This window comes from Molothrus aeneus, chromosome W (assembly GCF_037042795.1).
Source record: "Molothrus aeneus isolate 106 chromosome W, BPBGC_Maene_1.0, whole genome shotgun sequence".
NCBI classification, from domain to species: domain Eukaryota; kingdom Metazoa; phylum Chordata; class Aves; order Passeriformes; family Icteridae; genus Molothrus; species Molothrus aeneus.
The window spans coordinates 3,585,206-3,606,469 of NC_089679.1; the positions used below are offsets into that span (position 1 = coordinate 3,585,206).

At 40.3% G+C, this 21,264-nt stretch overlaps 1 pseudogene; it reads right to left on the reverse strand.

Annotated features, from left to right (window-relative positions):
* The window catches only part of LOC136568501 (NAD-dependent malic enzyme, mitochondrial-like), a 67,816-nt pseudogene extending 66,031 nt beyond the window's left edge, over nt 1-1,785 (reverse strand).
* Nucleotides 1,786-21,264: the final 19,479 nt, after the last annotated feature.

Below are 21,264 nucleotides of genomic sequence, written 5' to 3' on the forward strand. Positions count from 1 at the left end.
AGATGAAGTGTCTGTATTTCTTCTGCTCAAGCAAGCCCTCTTGCTAGGAGAAAAGGCGGCATGAAAAGCTCAGCAAAAGTGGTAACCGATAAATTACCAACACTTGGAAAATGCTGGTTCTTCGAAAGAAAGGAAGCTGAGTACCATCCCTAGTTCCAATCCATGCTGCTCTTTCTTGTACAGACAACTTCTACAGGGGGATGGTTTTCAAACTGGTCTTTAATACATACAGAGACGCGGAAGAGGAAAGGAAGTATGTGAGAACTAAGAGTACATCTTTGACATCCCTTGCCCCACATCAAGAACAAAACCACGCGTTTCTTACTGTTTTTATCATAGCAGCCATGTCCTCATGGCAGCAAAGGATTAGCCCTTCTTCCACACAGCATCCAAACTCTCAAGCAAAAGGACTCTAGAAATATACTTTGAATTGTGGTGAGAATATAATGGAAATGAGCTGAAATGACTGCCAGTCTGAACTGGTTTCCTCAACAGAGATAATAACCTGAAGAGATGTTTTAAAGTCACTGCTGAACCCAGACCAGATCCCAGCCAAGCCATATTTACTGTGTTAGAATAACTGAAATCTGACTCCCAGTAGCACAGCTTTAATACAGGGGCTATCTGCATCCAATGGAATCTGCTGAGCTACCATGAGTCAAGCCTGTCTCTTCCTGCTTTGCCAACATCTGTCCTCACCCACTGCTCGCTGGCCTCTGCTCCTGCATTTAAGATGTCATGCCGTGCTGCTCTGCAGAGCACTGTGAAAATTTCTCTAGCACTGGGCCCCTTTGCTACCAGCACAAAAACATTGGTCACAGTTCCAATCCTGCCAGAACCATGATTAGCCTGAGTTTCCTCCAGCAAATCTGCTGTACAGGGATGCAGGCACTCATGTTTCTGCCTCTGTGCAGGCTGTGTGCAGGGTTGCACAGGAGAATATACCTAATGAATCTATCTGAAGTTACCCTTCTTGAACAGAGGGTGAGATCAGATGACCTCCAGAAATCCCTTTCAATCTACACTTTCCTCCAAATGTTCTGTCCGGACACAGATCCTAAGACTCACAGATGTGATTTGGAGTTGGAGAAAGCCACAGCACTCTCCTCAGAATTAAAGAGCTGTACTGCATCTAGGAAGAGCTGGAAATGGGGCTGAAGCCCTGCACTTGTAGTATTTAGTGACACATTATCACTTCTGTTTTCAAATGTTCTGTTTTCCAATATAAACTGGGTCTTGAGATATTATTTAATCAACTTTTACTGCCCTGAATTGGCACAAATCTTGTGTAGTTGAATCCAAAGAAAAATGAACCTTCCAAACTTTAGGCAAGTATACAGAGAAAATGATAACAAAAATAGCAGCAATATTGATCTATTGTTCTTACTTTGATTTCCTGTAGATGTGTCCATACTGGGAGCAGGCAAGGCCTACTGTTGGTGTGTATGCAATTGGCATTAACCATTCAATATAATCTTGTAATACTCTATAGAATAACTTTTAATTTCTCTCTTGGATTCCCATTATGTAGATATACCTAAAATTAAGCATAAAGAAAAAAAAAAAAAACAAAAACAAAAACAACCCAACCATTTATTGTTTCACATTTATGCTTATAAAACAATGTGAAAAATGCCAAAGCAAAATCCACACTTGCTTAATATTATTTCTTCATGGAATTCCTGCTTTCACTCAAGTCAGGCTTTAAGCACTAAGCAAAAGTTGGAAAAGAGAGAGTAGCAGTACTAAACAGCTGAAATAAAAATACTGGATGTGACATATCATGCATGCTAACAAGTTAATGTGCAAACATACATTATGATAAAAGATAACTCATGGATTTGTTACAGGATACAGCTGGGAGTCTCATTACTGCTAAAAAAAATTAACAATGAAAGTCTTTCACCCCAAAAATGTAAGGTCCTAACAGGTCTTGTTAATCTTAACATTAACACAGTTATAAAACAAATTAACTTCTAACAAAAAGTTAATATTGAAGGATTTACCTAGGTGTGTAAATTAAATCTGCATTTTTGCAAATTTACCTACCAGTCTACATGTACCAAATCATATTCAGTCTTGCTGACCCGACAGCAAAGATAATGAATTAGTGATTCTTCTTAGGTTACAGCAACCAGTACGGATTACATGACTGTTTCAGACCAACAAGTGATATGATGTGGATTTAAGTAATCTTTCCGTTTTCATGAGAACAAAAACTTATTTATATGGTCTAGTAAGCCTCAAACCATTCCAGTGTTTCTCTTGCCTTTAGGAGACTGCTTAAGATTACATGCAGATATGCAAAGGCTTATATGGAAACAGTAACAGGATGCTAAAAATATGTCATTCTAAAAAAAAAGAAATAAAACCCAAAACAAATCAAAATCCTTCACATTCTTTTTATTTTTAACCAAAGTAGTAGGTTAAAGAAAAAAAGGACTAGTATAGAAAAAATTACACATTATGAGACTCAAAATTCTAACCCTGTAATTCCTTTCTAGCATTAACTGCTATATATGATAAACACTGTTTTTCATAACTATTAAACTCTTGATTTACCTTCATTCTAGCATATTTTACCAGCATGGGCTAGCTGTTCCTTCCTTTCCTCCAATAGTTCTATGCTCAAACAACCTGCCAAACAAATTTATATATTCCAGAAATACATATTACAGATTACAGCAAGATCTGCAGCTTTGTTACTGGCTAATTTGCACACATTCTTTTTCGTTACCTTATGACTATGGAATATGAGAAAAAAGCTCCCCAACCACATTTAGCCACATGATGAATGCATGATTGATTAAAGCAGTTTTCTGGGCAAAAGTGAAAAATAACCTCTGACAAAAACCCAGTGGAGGCACAAAAACTTTGTTTGGTTATCCCCATACAATATTTTTTAGCAATTTCCATTTATTGTATGACAAAACAAGGTCAGAGGAGTGCTTACTTTTCCAAGGGGTCTGTCTGTCATTTTTGAAAAATTCTTATGGAAAAGTAAGGCTTGAATGTCTTGTGTCTCTATTTTAGGAGGCAGAAGTCTTTGCAACCCAAGCATTTGTCGTTCATGTAATGTATAGGCCATACCCTGCAAACAAGTGAGGTGAGAAGTAGCAGTTCTTCCTCTAGCATTTCTCTGTGTAGTGTATTTCAATCTGACACTTCTGACTATCCACTGCATCCTTTTCTCATGGCAGGTGCCACAGCAAGCAGAGTTTTGTCAGGAAAATTAATCCACAAACATCAGAGGTTTATGTCCAAAAAGGAGACAGAGGAGTCCTTTTACTTTATTCGAATAAAGGTGAGACGCCATAGGGCATTCCCCTGGGGTCTCTCAAATTTTTGGAGGATGCAGTCTCCTTTTTATCCTAATTTCCCGGTCACATTTCCCTTCTCTCTTTCCCCATTGGATGAGGTACTTGAGAGGTAGAGACTTCCCAGAACACCTGATACCGAAGATTTCCCTCTAATGTATAGCCGTCCCTTTTAATTTTTAATTCTTATGGAATTTAGGGGTTTTCCCCATTGTTTCTTTCATCTTTCAATATCCAATTTCATTTATCAGCAAACCTACAATTTATTTGTAAAAGCAAATATCTTTTTCCATTCATCAATCAGTGGGATCCTTCCCATTGTTTCTTTTATCTCCAATGCTAGTTTTATCTACCAGCAGACCCACAGCTTGTTTGTAAAGACAAATCCATCATTGCTCTCAGTTTGGATATATTTGCCTCTGCTGGGGTTCTCCTCATCTTCTTTCGGTATCCCTTTTGACCACAGCTTTTCCACAACCCTGAGGCCTTATGCCCTTTGCCAGATTTCATTTTCCTCTGTGAAACTGGAGAACAACTAAGCAATCCCACTGCAGACAAAGGTTTAAAAGGAAAATAGCAGCTGCTTGAATTGTTTCATAGGAACATAAGGTTGACCAAGAACATGTGGACCATCCAGTCTGGTCCATACAATCACGGACAATAATATTTAGTTCACAAAGGTTTATATGAATGCCTCTGTTGGCTGCTTTTTTCTACATATTTTCAGTAATCCAAACAGATCCCAAATTATTGAACTGTCCTAATACTTCTATTGAGATCACAATTCAACCAAAATCCTTCATTTTTACTTAAAGCTAGAACTAATCTATTTGTCTGCTACCAAAAAGCCTAATTTGTAACAAATTAGGTTTCTGAACAGTTAAACCACAAAAATATCCCATCATTTCCATTTTTCTCTGTTTCAAGGTAAACGAAGAGTTTAATTTTATTGTTATTTAAATATTTTGAATTATTTAACAATGACATTCAATAAAACTGGCTTTTCACTTAGAACACAAAAAAGCCTGCCGTGAGCTACCTGCTAAGTGGAGACTGACAGGCATCTTCATGGAGCAGTTAACTCCTAGGTGTAACTTTGCAAAATGTTAACTGATTCAAGTCCAGATTCACAGCCAACCTACCTCAAAGTGTTGACCCCATTTCCAACAACAATTAAACCCACTTTAAGTTTGCCACTTCAAAAGAGCAATGATAAACTTTCCTTATGTCACACTATCCAACTGGGGCAGTTCAGTGAATGATTAATATTTGTGATGCAGGAGCCGAAAACTCAGGAAAGCCTTTGCTGTGTCAAGGTTGTGCATCAATCTGTGAGCAAAAGGAGAATCTGATAGGAAAATGTCTGATAGTTGTAATGTTTTAAAAGAGATGGAAACAAGAAACATCAGTTCTGCTCACAAACAACACTGCCTTAGCTTACTAAAGCAGTTAGATTAAAAAAACAAGATCACATTTAACTTTCCCCACCCTGGAAGCATAATCTTACTGTTAATTTGAAAAAAAAAAGGTTTAAAAAAGCTTTCTAAGGTTTGTTTTGCATCTTTGTCATGGTTTGACACTGGCACAATGCCAGTGCCCCCATGAAAATACATTCTCCCTAGTGTCTGCTGTGAGATGTGACCAGAAATAGAGCAAAGCAGGCTCCAGCTTAGGAATAAAGGAAAGAACTTTATTAACTTACAATATGAAAAAAGGAAAACACAGAACTCAGAATGAAAATCTTCCAAAAACATTCCTCCTCCCATCCCTCCTCCTCCCCAATTTCCACCCCCACATGAAATAGAACCTTAGATTCTCAATCCAGTTACCACCCCTCAGATAATCAATTCTCAGTTCATCACCACCCTTCAGATAATCAATTCTCAGTTCATCAAGTAGAGAGGAGTCCCTCTTGTACCATAGGCTTCCCCAGGAAACACAGCTGAAACCTCTTGTGTTTCCATGTCACACGTGGCACCGCCCGGAGAACATTTGCCATTGTGACATCTTCCTTCCATGTACAGTGCTCTCACCTCTGCACATGGACCAGAGCTGCTTCTAGGGTTCCCCTTTTAAGGATGCTTTGCCCAATTCCAAAAAAGTGACAGTCTCTCACTTTCAGGACACCAGTCCCCCCCAAATGCACCCCCTGGGGCCGAGGGGTCTCGAGAACAGAGATCTTCTTCACTGAAGATTGAGGGCACCACCACCCTCCACATCCGTTGTCTCTGTTCATGCCACTCCTTCACATAACATCACTGCAGTCTCTTGGCTCCAAGCCATTGCCTCCCCCCTAAATACAGTCTCTGTGTTACAGGAAAAAAGGTTCTGTCCACGGCTATACAAGAAAAGTTCAGCCAAAGGCCACTCCATCATCTCCTCCCACTTAGGATTCTTCTCAACTCTTCTGACATCTTTCACTTGCTCAAACCTTCACCACACTTGCCCATTTCCTTCCATTTTATGTTTGTCTCTCTCCTAGGAGGGTTTAATGTTCTGCAAAGTTTTCATTGTCCGAGAAAAGGGTTAAAATCTCAGGCTCTGCCTGCCCAGAACTCCCACGGCTACCCTGCTGGGCACCTTCTCAGGCACCTTCTCGCTGCACACCCCCCCTCCCAGCCCGCAGCTGGGCAGGGGAGGTGTGACCTCCTTCACCCACCCGAACCAAGAGAGCGTTCCCTTGGGAGTTCTCTGCTTTTAACCCCCTGTGTTCTCAGAGGTGTATCCATGTCCTCAGTGGCATCACCGAGGGCCAATATTAAAATCTGAGCACTGATTGGTTTGACCATAACCTCCCAAAAAACTCACTTCCTTATCAAACCAGGACAGCCTTGCAATTACATTCCAAATTCCTCCTGCAATCAGAAAAGTTACAAGAAAAAGATTAGTGTTACCTCACTGTAGAATAAAAGATAAATCCATATTTTCATCTCTGCTTATGTTTGAATACACTTTCACTGGTATTTGTAGAAAGCATACCCATTAACAAAAAATCTCTTAATTTAGAGTCTATACAGTGTAATTCAGCGCATTTGAATGGTTTCTAACCAATATAATTACTCATTAGGAAAAACATCATTAAGAAAATTAGTATTTTTACATAATTTTTCTAATTGTGTATTTAAATCCCATTTAATATCTATTGTTTTGATTATACTGATTTAAGAAGTCCACTTGCTTTTCTGCACTAATTCTATACTATGCTCTAAAGTAATAAAATATTTGAAGAGCTAGAAAGCAAGAAAAAGAACACAAAAACCCTGTGTTTTGCAAAAAAAATTGTTAATAATTTCTTTCAACAACCTAAGAATTTAACCCTAAAATAGAATTGTTTTTATTTCTATTTTTGCATTTCTGACCTTTCACATAAGAAATTAGACATTAAATACTGTACTCAATTTATCCTTTTTTCTGCTAGTAGTTGCGAGTAATTCACAAACCATCGTTTTCTTTCCTCATTTAAGTGATATTCTCAAGTATTCTTACAATACTGTCGGTAAATAAATTCCAGGTGACAGTTTATTCTTGAACTTTTTACCATTGCTGTTGTTTATTTTTTCCTGTGTGTAACACCCACTTTAGCTACATGATTCTTTTTTCTGAAACCAATTTGAATAATCAAAAATTTCCATGGACAACACCACCAGGTAACAGCATCAGCTGGAAAAAAACCAAAACCACACAGTAAATGCCTTTTTTCCCCCTATATTGCAAAGGACCTACTTTAGTTTCACTGCTGCATACTTCACAAGAAATATTGATTCTCTGGGAATATAAATGCATCTTCCAAAGTTGCATAGAAGTGAACCATGGAAACACACATCTCAGCTATCTTCCCCCTTCCCTTAACTACCCACTAATTTGTTAAAATCAGCAGTTTATGTCTTTTTAAAACAACCATTTCTCAATACATACTATACTTGCAGTGCAAGCGATTTAGGATACAAATCTGAGTACAGGTAATAAACAACCATAATATTTTTATGGATACTTTAGGTACTACAAAACCAAAATTTATGCCAAAAGATTTGACATATTAAGAAGGAAAAAAGCTTAGTCTCTGTGACGGTGTTCACAGGGGTTCTTGGATGAGGGAAGAGACGAGGATCTGACTCCATGTTTCAGAAGGCTTGATTTATTATTTTATGATATATATTACATTAAAACTATACTAAAAGAAGAGAAGAAAAGGTTTCATCAGAAGGCTAGCTAAGAATAGAATAGCAAAGAATGATAACAAAGGTTTGTGGCTCGGCTCTCTGTCCAAGCCAGCTGGGCTGTGATTGGCCATTAATTACAAACAACTCTATGAGACCAATCACAGATCTACCTGTTGCATTCCACAGCAGCAGAGAACTATTGTTTACATTTTGTTCTTGAGGCCTCTCAGCTTCTCAGGAGGAAAAATCCTAAGGAAAGGATTTTCCATAAAAGATGTCTGCGACATGTCTCTTTTCAGAGAAGACAAATAAACACTGGTCAGTAAACCACCAATGTTACTAGCTTAAGGCATGTCAAAGACTAGAATCCCTTCAGTGGTACCATACTGGCTCCACTGAAATTTTACTCTAAACTAGCTGAAATATCTCACTTGCAAAACCTACATACTCACCATTAGAAACTTTCAAGTCCCTTAAAAAAAGTCTAACCAATTTCTGATTTCCACTATTAGCATGACACTAGGACATGGTTTGTCCTTAATTTCCCTGTACAGTGAAACCAGTGTCCTTAAAGTATCTGGGTCCTTAATATCCAAGGAGCCCTGATCTGGAAGGGGCTCACAGCTGGTCTGTGAGTCAGAAAGAGTTATTTGAAGAAGACAAGCTGATAAGAGTTCCCTTTGTCCCAGAAAGGAGTTCTATCAAGGCTGTCAGCATGGAAACGGAGGAGAAGAAGAGATAAATGAGGGGCCTGCAGTTAGATTTTGGCGGAAAACAGTGGTGGAGATCGCCTTGCTCCAATGAACATTATGCTGATTTATTGTGGCCAATGAATTGGCATAAACTTTGTAAAAATGTATAAAAAGACAGCATTCTTCAAAAATAAAGGAGAGAAGCCTTCTCAAATACATGGTGTTCTTCTGTTTGTTATGACCGTCTCAACAGCGACACCCTGAGGTTAATACTCAGCAGAACAGGTACCCATCTATATTCAGTCTATTCATATTTTCTTTTTCCTTGTCTTTAGGACACCTGGATTTGGGATAATGTTTTTGAACTGAAAGAGGGTAGATTTAGACTAGACATGAGAAAGAAATTTTTTATTATGAGGCCAATTAAACACTAGCACAGGTTACCCAGAGAGTTGGTAGATGCCCAATTCCTGCAAACATTCAAGGTCAGGTTGGACGGGACTCTGAGCAACCTGGTCTAGTGGAAGGTGTGCCCGGCTCACGGCAGGGAGGAATGAGTTAGATGACATTTAAAGGCCCTTTCCAACCAAAACCATTCTATGATTATTAGTGTATCTGGAGTTACAATAACATGAAACATGGTGAATTTGAAAGTGGTACTAAGTAATTCCAGATGGTTTTTTACATGACAATTACATCTTACCACATTAAGATGCTTTAGTTTCTGCACAGGCCTAACTCAGACATCTGAATGCCATTAGCCTCCATTTAATCCTTGTTCCAACTAGAACAGAACTATAAAAAGACCCCTACACTTGCTGTATTCCAATTCATTATCTTTGTCCACAACCAACAGCTGCCTCTTGTTTTGGATTTGAGATTGCAGCTTCATACAGCACCTCACAGGATGGAGATTTTCCTTAAACTAGTGTGCCTGAAAGCTGCAGTATTACAAATTTCCTAGCCTTTTCCCTCATTTTATAAATCATAGTGCAGTTTGACAGAACCAGTGAGCAAATCCCAGTAAATCAGGAGACACTCAGAAATTCTTATTAGTGGGAGGGATGTTCTCAAAGGTACTTAAAAGTTTTGATGACCCACTGGTAGGGGACATGATGTTCATTGTAAATTCTCATCAGGTTGAACAAAGACACCAGACAAAAGTCAGGGAACTCTTATCTCTTTATTGTACAGTCACCATAATTCCAGCAAACAGCCCACTGTTTAGACTCAAAATATGTTGGACAACAAGCCCTTAATTTTGTACAGTACACTTTAATAAGTTCTCAACTCCCATAACAAACTCCTCAAAAGTGCTGGCTCACAAGCCACAACACACTTCCACAATCTCCCCACTCCCACAACAAACTTCAGCATGGAGTATGGGGTAGAATATGCAAGCCATGCTTTACCCAGGAAAAGCAATGGGGAGAGAAATATAGTCAGAAAAGGGAGAAAGAGAACAAAAAATATCGCCAGTCCTTAGATCCCACATTGGTCCTGCCACATGGATGGTCCAGAGCTAGGGTTGTGAGACAAAGAAGGCAAGAGAGGAAAAGGATGGTGAGGGGGCAGAATCCACTTCCTTTTAAAGTTAACCTGGTGCACACCTGTTGTGGTTTAGGAATTGTCTTCCTCAATTTAGTACTAAAAAGAAAACCACAAGCCACTCCCCTGTCCCCTCAGGTGGGAGACCCAAAAGGCAGAGATCCTGGGGTTGAGATAAGAACAATTTACTGAAAACAGCAATGAGATAAGAAAACAAACAGTAACAGCAACTATACTAATAACAAAAGCGTACAAAGAGATTTACATGCAAAATGCTCACCAATCCTGGGACAATGAAACAATGATGGATGGCTTCCCTCCACCTACCATGCTTTCTCCACCAGAAAAGGAACACCAGTTCTTCTTGGAAGCAGTCCTTCCCTCCTCCCTCCCTCCCCCCCCGCCCCCCCCTCCCCGGATATAACATAAGGTGGTATCAAATAACCATGTCTTTGTAGCAAACCCCATGGGGCTGGGTAAGGCCCCATGGAGAATTGAACAATAGGAACTGCTGAGACAGCAAAATAAGTTCCTGTCTCTCTGACCCCCACCCCAAAGCTTATCTCTGTAACCCTATAGGCTATGTTACCTAACCCTTACTATTGGTCAAGTTTGGATCCCCCTTAACCCTATAAAAGAGGACTACTTTAACCCATTCGACAGAAGAAGAGCTGTTGCTGGGACCCTTCACAGACTCCCCCAATCAAACCATCGTTGTGGAACCGCCAGGACCTCCTTCTCCTCTCTCGACCGTCTGCTGCAGCCTCAAGCCAAGGGCACCCTACCTAGCAAGCTAAGAGCTGAGATCCTAAGAGAGCTGATACCACTATAGAGCTGGCAGTCACCAAGCTTGCTAAAGAGGGTAGCCCGCGGCATCGGCCTCTAGCTAGCCTAGCTTTCGGGCACCCTGTCTCCCTGAGGACTGGGCTCACGGGCTGTCTTGCACTGCTTGATAATAAGGCCAGAATAGAGGCTTTATTATATGTCTTGGCCACACTCCCTCCCACTGGTCTGGGCTGGAACCAGGACAATGCCTCTTACATAAACTAGGCTCTGTTTTGTTCACACCTGCACAGCTAGCCCTTTAAGTCCTTCTCCAGGAAGTGAGTCTCGGGGAGGACTGAGCAGGAGTCTCAAGCAGGAAGTTGTCTTAGAATAGCGCTGGCCCACCTCCACAGGACCTTCTCTTCCAATCATGTCTTTCGTGTCATAACAGTCAGAATGTTTGAGACAAAAGACACATCTTCTACAAGATCCCAGCACTTATTTAAGGGCCAAATTCCTTCTGGTTTCCACTAGGATTAAATGCCTAGAAGCATACTGTAATAAATTGTGTTTAACTCACATGAATTACTTTTTGGTTTTCTTTGACCTACTGTGCTAGGCATTCTTTCTCTGAGTGTTATGTACTGACTTTCACTTAGATTAGTTTCCTTAATCCTTTATACAGCTCAAAAAAACCACCAGGTGCCCTTTCTAAGATGGTACAGACAAAGTAGGAAGCACATTTAGGAGAAAATCCAGCTCACTTCAAACACCACAAATGAATTAATTAATCCACATGGACAAATTTATTGCAACAAAACCTATGTACTGCTGTGGGGAAGAAAATAAAGATGAGTAAAATTAGTGTTGACAGTTTTTTTAGATAAGACAAGCTCACATTGAATCACCACATACTGTGCCTTTAATCCAAAAAACTATCTGGCACTGGGATCTCACAACAACAACACAAAACAAGTGGGGCTATAAATACCAGCAGATAAAAATTCTAGTTGCCTATTTTGCGTGCAGGTAAACAGGAAACCTGAATCCTGCAAGCATGATCTTTACAGCACCACAGAATAATACTGAGAGGTTTCCAAGTACAGAAGTACTAGTGGTGATAATTTTTTCCCCACCTACAAAGTCTTGCAGGCATATATGAGGGGATACTTTTAACTGATAGCATAAATGCTCTCAAGCATTCTGAAAACCCATACAGTTTATAACAAAAACCCCATTCAAAGCCCCTGATAAAAATCTAAATACAGAATATGTTCAACCATGCTACTGTTTGGAAAATGAGTTAGCCTACTTCACAGGGAAAATTTAATAAATGGTTTTCATGTAGCTTCTAATAATTGTTAGAACATATTCAGCAGTATATCATAGCCTTTGAAGTAGCATCATAAACATCTTGAAAATAAAGGAGATTTTACATTGGATTGTGGTCTGCTTCTCTTAACTCTGCTTCCTTTTGCTAAATCAAAGTTCACTATTGTAGAAGATGCCTCCACTGCAAATTAATGAAGTTCATTCATATGAATCAAAGGCGTCTGCTATCTCAGCCATATATTCAAAGTTTCTCTGTGTTCATGAGAACAGTGTAGAATATGGAAATCTCCCTTGATTTCTTTCATCCTTCATTTTTTAAAACTCAATTTTATATCTTAATTCTTCCAAAACCAGCATAATATATATATTAGAGTGTATGGCTGACACAGAACAGCAATCTACTCCCTGCTGAACTGTGAAATGACCCAGATCTTCACCAGGTTACTCAGCCTTTAAAGACCACCATCTCTCCGCGGACAAAGATACCACCACTTCTTATACCACCTCTGTATATGTGGAACCAGATGTAAATCACTTTGGCTGCTGAACCAGATTTAGCTAACCCAGAGTAGCTCTCATTTACTAATTTTTTCCTGAAAAAAAAAAGGGAAAAAGAAACAGAAAGCCATGACACACTAGCAACAAAAGTCATCCAGCCTCTCTAGGGTTTGTTTCCAAGCATCAATGGTTATGGTAAAGCTGTACATTGCAAATCATGTGCATCATAACTGTAATGGTTCAGCTACACCATACAGCATCTATGAATATCTTAGAGCCATTTCACTAAACTGCTATTTTTCTAACTGAGCAGATGCCATTGCTTTTGTTCTCCTTTAATGGCATTAATCCTACAATTAAAAAATAAACAATAAATAAATAAAGACAGCAGAAACAATAAATAAATAAAGATAGCTTCCTTCCTTTTTTCCACCCATCATGCCAACAGCTCATGGGTTCTGAGCAGAACAGCAGATCTAATTTAAATGAGGTGCAATACTACCTACCAGCTTTGGCATTTACAGTGTTTTTTCAAACAGATGGTAAAAGCTAGTTACATATTAAACAGCTTAATCTTTTTACATTTAATTCCCTTTAAAAGCATGCAGATCTCAAAGAAGTTGATAAAAGTTGCAGATGCACAGGCATGCAACCTCCAACCAAGAAGCCCTCCATCTCCAAATCAGTTGGGCAGGACACAAAATCTGTGGTGGGACTTTTGGGCTGGGTGTGGGCATGTTTGTACACATTGTTTCCATCAGTTTTCTGCCTTCTAGGATCTTTCTTCAAGACTGATCAGAAACTGCTGGTAGTACATCTCATGCACTGCATTTCTTAGTGACATGACAATTACCTTGTGCATTACATCTCCACATCCTGTTTATCTTGGTTTGCCCAAGAAGGCAGACGGGCATTGTGCACTCTAGACCCTGGCTGCTTAACCAAACTAACACAATCTAAAAAGTATTAAAATAAAGGAAAACAAATGTGTCAAAAACAAGCATGGTGAGAAAGGGCAGAGGAAGGGGAAGGTAATATCTGCTTTTAATCTTCAAGTTCATACAGTCTTTTCTTCACACTCTCTTCTCCTATCCTATTGATTTTGTCCAACTAGCTTTAGGTTAGTTTTTTTCATTAGGTTTGTTTATTCCAAACTGGAAACACACTGTTTGGCTATTTGCCAGAACACCAATTTGAGAGGCATAGTCAGTACAGGAGTATGCTATTAAAGAATTAAATAACCAAACAATGTTGAGGAACAGAGTCATGGAAAAAAGGGTAATGGAATCAACTGTACAAAATACAGTCAGGTACTTAGTAACAGGAACTGATGTCACAAGGTAGAAAAATCACCAACTAAAACGCTGAAAGCATCACAAATTATTCATTCACAAATTTTCTGCAAGCACACAGAAAGCAAACATAAAAAATAATGTTACAGGTCACATATTTCCAGTGAAGATAAAAACATACTGATACCACTCTACATGGCAGAAAGGACAGTGATCCATGATCAGGGATCATCTACTCATGCATCACATGTTCTGTGTTGGAAGAAATCCTGGCCCTTCAGACAGAATCTGAAGCATAACCACAATATAAATAGCAATTTAATTGCCAGTAGTAAACAAATTAGATTGTCCTAACAGTATTCTAAGCACCCAACAAGCTTAAAATGCTGCCTTGGCACAGCAGGGATCTCCAGAAGAATAAAAGGTCCTGAAGCCAATTAACTGAAATTTGAATCCCTGTCACAGAACTGAAATCAAACATAATGGAAGATTGTAAACATACATGGATGCTGGCAGTACAGTTACAGTTGGTTCTGCAATTGTTTGGCTGCAACAGCAAGGGCATTACTGATATAGCTCATGACTTTTTACGAGCTACCTTGACAATAAACACTTGAAAGCTGACCTTCAAACATAAAATCCCAAATCAGTTGATGGAGGCACAGTGTGCACCTACAAAAGGCAGGTAAGTGTTGTTGTTTTATTTCTAGAGTCTTATACTGTTGTATTGTTGTGGTTCTATTTCTAGAGTCTTATACTTTTGTATTGTTGTTGTTTTATTTCTAGAGTTCTATACTGTTGTTATCAGATTTTTAAAGTTTATATTTCTTTGGTGTGTTCTTACGGCTGCAGATCTTCATAGCTCAGACTTTTTCTTCTGCATGTTGTTGTTGTTTTTTTTGGGTGTGTGTTTGTGGTGGTGTTTTTTTTTTTGTTTTTTTTTTTGTTTTTTGTTTTTTTTGGGTTTTTTTTGTGTTTTTTTTTTTTTTTTTTTTTTTTTTTTTTTTTTTTTTTTTTTTTTTTTTTTTTTTTTTTCCCCCCCCTCAGTTCAGAGCTCCTTCAAGGCTCTCTCTGACTGGCTAACTCACCCCCTTTTATCTCAGTTATCTTCATTAGTCACAGCTGCAGCCCAATTAAGGACATCGAAGCTGCAGCCTATCAAGGACAACTGGGACCTCTCGGGGCAAAGCCTATATACAGATATTCAAGTACAATACATTTCCTCTACTATAGGTAAGTGTTGTAGTGTGTTTTTATATTTTGTAATACTTTGAAGTAGTTTTGTTTTGTATTCCAATATTTTCCCAAATGGTTTATCCCAGACTGTACTCCCCTCCCTTTATCTGTGTTATCCCTCTCCTGGGATGAGATCATCCCTAAACCCCCACCCTGGCTCTCTGTCAATCACTCAGCATCCCAGCCCCCCATCCAGAAGTTTCGGTCCAAGTTGTCGAGTGATTTGCCAGAGGCCAGGGGTCAGCCCCCCAGGCCTAGTCCCATATGCTGTCCGATATGCCTGTCCCCCAGTATCTATCCCCCAGAGATACCTATTGGTCAGTAAATGTTATCTGCTTTTGGTTTCCTCCCCCCTTTAAATGTGAACTCCGGACATCCCCCGGGGCTCTCGGCAGGAGGCCCCCTGGGGTGCAGGAGTTCCTCCGGGACTCTTAATAAACCTTGGACTAACCCCTGCTGAGAGTCGGCCCCTTCTCTTCTACCGATGTCTCTGCTGCGGCGAAGGCAACCAGCCTAAGTGCCCTCAATACCCTCGGGGCACAGAGAGTGTCTCCCTGCTGTCGGCCGTGTCGGGGCTGCCCTCCCCGGTGTCTGCCGACTCGGGACTGGCCCAGGGTTCCTGAGAGGCTCGCAGAGAGACTGAGACAGGTAAGGATGGGAAAGAAAATTAAAAAACAAAGTGTAAGAGAAAAACCTACTCCAGTGGCAAAGAATAAGAGGAGATTAATTTCCACAAGGAGAACAGGTGGTTTGTTAGTGATGCTGCCATCTTGCAGTTATTTTAGGGCCCACACATATTAAAGGAGAGCAAATGTTCTGTAGAGTTGATAGGGTCTTTAAAAACAAAACATAAGCAAATAAAACACGAGTCATAAAATTATGATCTCAGCAAGCTGCCAGCAAGAGATAAAACCCTTTATCTGTGCCTGTATGTAGATTACATATATATATATATGCACATGAGACACTGTGGGCAAGAAAAGCACAAGGGGTAAAGTATTTTGTGTTTAATCATGCATTTATTTCTCTGCTGAATTTCCAAAATATATTTCTATACAGATACTGCATCCAGTATCAAGCAGTACTAATACATTAGGTCATTGGTTGGAGACAGGTATGACAGAAATTACCAATGACCATGGGACAAACAGCTTGGTTTATTGTTCAGCACCCCCTTTTATAGGGGGGTTCAAAATTCCCAAGCTTGGACAACAGATTGGTCAGGGGTCTCAGCACCGCCCAGCTCCCTGGCCAATGATATGTCTGCATTCAGGATCGAATAAGATTGGCTGAGGTCCCCTGGTTGAGTTCAAATCCATCCTATCATTGTTCACCCAGGGACTTGTTTATTTCTTTTCTATAATGAACTAGGCTTAGCCAAATTGGATTTCTGTTTATGGCCAGATTTATCTGTCCAGCTACAGACCAGCTGTGCTGTGACACAGTACCACTTCACAAGCTTACAAATCCATTCAAACAGATGTCAGCCTTAATAACAGACTGATACAACTGAGATGAACAAATGTGTAAAGGTTTTTCCTCTCACAAGTATAATTTCTTGGAGACATTAAAAACAAAAAAATCAACTGCTATTAACAAGCAAACAATAAGAAATGACCTGTTGTTTTTGTTTCTGAATATGGTTGCATAATCAGCACTTGGAAAAGCTTACAGGGCTTGAAATAATTTCCAATGGCATGTCAAAGTGTTTATAGCTCAGAAAAGTCCTGAGCTAATCTGATCTTGACAAATCACGCCAATCTACTCTTTTCTCCTTACCTGACACAGCAATCCAAATTTTACTTTTGCAGTCAGCCAGTCTCCAACTTCTACAGTTCTCTCTCTCTCTCTAGCAACCTGCATTCATGCAATATCAAGGCATCTCACTACCCTACACTGTATAAGAAACAGCAAGAAACATGACTGCAGGTCTGTAGTTTGTCTTCTTCCCTTTCTTTTCAGGACACTTTGGTGTCATGCTTGCCAAAAAGACTCACTGGAACAATTCTCCCCATAGTTACAGGCAGAACTTTCAATTTTGAAAATAAAGGGGGGGACAGAAAAGTTTTTCTGTGGAGAGGAAAGAGTCCAGCTTCCATAGCTCAATTGTTCAGGAAATGCCCTGTCAGAGGCAGTTAGATTTGTCACCTTTCTTGGCCGTTTTAGACATCTTGGATCAGCTACCAAAAGCCCTCATCTCATTTCTTACTGGTTTTAATTCACACATTAATTGTTTCAAGATTCCTGAAGGCTACTACTACTCTGGAAAAAAAAAAAGATTGGGGATGGAGGTTGTGGAAACATGAACATTTTTGTGAAGGGAAAAAAAAAGAAGCTAATTTCTCAGGAGAAATTAATCCCAATGCATGGAATTAACATGATAACTCTACCTCCCAGCTAGCTCCACTCAAGGCTTAAGGTTAGATGCTCTCTGTCTGACACTCTGCACAGGGATGTTTCTTAGTGATTGTCCTGGTTTGAAAAGGAAGTGAGTTTTTTTTGGGATGCTGTGGTCAAACCAATAGGTGTTCAGATTTGAATATTGGCACCTGGTGATGCCACTGAGGACATAGATATGCCTCTGAGAACACAGGGGGTTAAAAGCAGAGAACTCCCAGAAGGAAGCTCTCTTGAGTTCCGTCAATGAAAAAGGTCAGACCTCCCCTGCCCAGCTGCGGGCTGGGCGGGGGAGGGGAAGCCACGCGGCCCGGTGAGGTAGGCCGGGCCTTAGACAGAGAAGGGAGGTGAAGGCCCCTGCAAGATAGAAGGGTGGAGGAACACTGAGAAGCATCGAGCAGCCACCCCCCACCTCCCAGGAGAGAGAGAGAGAGCTGGTGTCTGTGCTTGTGCCACCTTGAAATTTAATAACACAGCCAGCCAAGAAAGAGAAGGTGGAAGTGCAGTGAGAAAGTGCCCAGCAGGGCAGCATAGGAATTCTAGACAGGCAGAGCCTAAAATTTTTAACCCTTTTCTTGAATGATAAAAACCTTACAAATGCTGATCCTCCCAGAGTTGAATGAGAAGAGAGATAAAGATTAAATAAGACGAAATGGACCACAAAAGAAGTTGAGAAAAATCTTAAGTAAGAGAGATGATAGAGTAGCCTTTAGCTAGACTTTTCTTATATAGCCATAGACAGAACTATTTTTCCTGTGACACAGAGACTGCATTTAGGGGGAGGCAATGGCTTAGAGCCAAGAGAGTGCAGTGATGTTATGTGAAAGTGTGTGAACAAAGACAACAAGTGAGGAGAGTAGTAGTGCCCTCCGTCTTCAAAGAAAAAGACCTCTGTTCTCGAGATCCCTCAGCCCCAGGTGGTGAATTTGAAAAAGACTAGTGTCCCAAAAGTAAGAGACTGTACCTTTTTTTTATAACTAAGCAAAACATCCTTAAAAAGAGAACCCTGGAAGCAGTTCTAATCCATGCACAGTAGTGAGAGCACTGTACATGGAAAAAAAATGTCACAATAGCAAATGATCTCCAGGCAGTACCATGTGTGACATAGAAACACAAGAAGTTTCAACTGTGTTTCCAGAAGAAGCCTATAGTACAAAAAAAGACTCATCTCTCCTTGATGAACTGAAAATTGATTATCTAAAAAGTAGTGATAGACTGAGAGTTGATGATCTGAAGAGTAGATGTATTAAAAATTCAGTGGGGGGAGGAAGAATGTTTTTAGAAAGTTTTCAGTCTAAAAGTTCTGTGTGTGTTTCTTTTTACATATAGTTGTAAATTAATAAAGTTTTTTTTTTCTTTATTTCTGAGTTAAAGCCTGCTTTGCTCTATTTCTGATCACATCTCACAGTAAACACCAAAAAGAGTATATTTTCATAAGAGCACTAGCATTGCGCCAGTGTCAAACCATGACAGTGATATAGCTTGGTCCCAAATCCCAGTCTTCCAGGAAAAAGCCAGAACTAGGACAGAGAGGCTAATACTTTATCACTTGCAAGACTAAATTCAGAATTAACTTTTGCAATCTATCAAATAAGACTCTCTATCTGTTTAAGCTTTACTTTAATTCAACCAGTCCAAAACACAAGCCAGTAATGAGCAACAATCAGCAATTCTTCATTTGGCACAAGGAAGCAGTGGTATTGACTGTGCAAGCCACAGCAAACCAGAGGAAGCAGAGGCTAATAGAAGCAGGCATTATTGGAAGTCCTTGTACAGTATTTGCCCAAGTAGTAGACTTGAAATGGTCGCCAGCTTCTCCATCTTCTCCATCTTCTGTACCTTTTTTTGGTTGTGGCCTAGTGTACCTCCTGGAGGTGGTTTAACCCTGAAACAAGGTCCATTTTACAATTACCAGATGAAGATAAGGTATTTGAAAATGACACACTAGTAACCTTGTTTGTTCGTAGATTTAACATCAGTGGCTTGCCTTTTTCTTTTGAATGTGTGCTGCACGTGCCATTGCACAGGGAGCCGCAACTACTCTTACCTGAGAGAACATTTTCTTTTTTATATTGCACCTGGGAAAAGAAAATAATTCAGATACAGAGGCAGTGGAACTAATGTTCATATTTGTTGGCCATCTGTTGTAAAAGAAATAGGTACATGCTAGATAAGACTCTTTTCTCTAACACCATGAAAATAACAACTCAACATTGCCTTGTGGCAGCCAGGAGAAAGAAAAAGAAGGAAGACTACAACAAGAGCACACAAGTGAGTGGAGACAACATACAGAGATACTAATGAGAGCTAGCATTATGTTGCAGGCAGCAGTCAGCCAGCAACTGGCACCAGTGCAAATACCAGGGAGGATAGAATGACTTGGGCTAGTGCAGCAAAAAAAATTTAAGCTGAGTTTCTCCAAGAGCTTTCTGACAAAGAAACATTGTGGCGTGAACAACAGAAAAGAAAGAAACTATGTTTATTAGCATATTAAAACTGGATTAGAAGAAAATGTCAAATAAAAATGGCAAAAAAAAACCAAAAAACCCAACCAAAAAAAAACCCCAAAACCACTGAACTTTAGATTCCGGGCTTAGATTTTTACAATTCCAAACCTAAAAAAAACAGGTTTATTTTCAGAGAGAATATATCTTTTTAAACAAAGGATGTTTCCCTTACAAAATAATTGTTAGCACCACATAAAAGCTTAGTTCTTAATTTCACCAGGTGATAACTCTCAAACCAATTTTATTCAACTGTTAATTGCAAAGTCATTGGAGCAGAAATTATAATTTTTTACATGCTTGTATAAAACAGTAGCACAAGGAAGGTGTACTGGACTCATCTCTCAACATTATTTCACGAAAACAGAGAGACAATAGCAATCACAGCAAGACCTTGCATAGGACTATGGTCTGTATGGAGACACATTAAGATGGCAGGCCAGAAAGGACAGATGTACACAGCTTGTATGTAGTATCATGCAGAATTCTGACACAAGGAGAAGAAGAAAACCAGATCCCTTTAGCAAAAGGCCTATACAGTCAGTGGAAGAAGGCAGAGATCCCAGATCAGCATGGCAGGGAACCCCTCTCCCTCTCAGCTGGTGTGGGTGGGGAACCACCACATCTGCTGCTCCATCATATCCCAGCCCAGCTATATGTTCACATCCAAGACACACACAAGGACAGGAAAGCAGGTGTATTGGTTTGACAGGAAATGTGTTTTTTGGGATGCTGTGTTTTTGGCCAATGGATATTCAGACTTTAATATTGGCATTTAACCTGGCCATTGAGACATGGACACGCCTCTGAGAACACGGGGTTAAAAGCAGAGCTCTCCCCTGGGAGGGTTCTCTTGGGTTTCCGGCGGGAAAGAGTTCGGGTCTCTCCCCCGGCCCAGCTGCTGGCTGGGCAGGGGGAGGGGAAAGCCATGTGGCCGAGAGAGGTAGGCCTGAGCCCGGGGGTGGAAGGGTGGAAGAGAGAGAGAGAGAGAGACACCGGGAGCCACCTGGCAGCCCCCCCTGAGAGACACAGAGAGAGAGAGAGAAAGAGAGCTGCTGCCTGGGACTGTAACCTTGAGACTTGATAAACATGGGCCTGCGCCGGCAGCACGGCTGGGACAGAGAAGAGGGGGGAGTTCAGCCGGCCGCTTGTGGGAGCTTTTAACCCCTTTTTGGAGAATGAGAACTTTACAGAACATTGACCTTTCCTAGAAGATAGAGTGGAAGATGAGGAAGGAAATGGGCCAGTGTGAGAGAGGTCTGGGCGAGTGAGGGATAGTAGAAGAATAGAGAAGAATCCTAGTGGGAAGAGATGATGGAGTAGCTTTTGCTGGACTCTTTTTGTATAGCCATGGAAAGAACCATGTTCCTTGTGATACAGAGACTGCATTCTAGGGGGAGGCAATGGCCTCAGAACCAAGAGGGTTCAGTGTTGATGCCCCTCGGCCCCAGGGGGTGAAAATATGGGGGGGGACAGGTGTCCCAAAGGAGAGATTGTGGGGACAGGTGTCCCAAAGGAGAGAT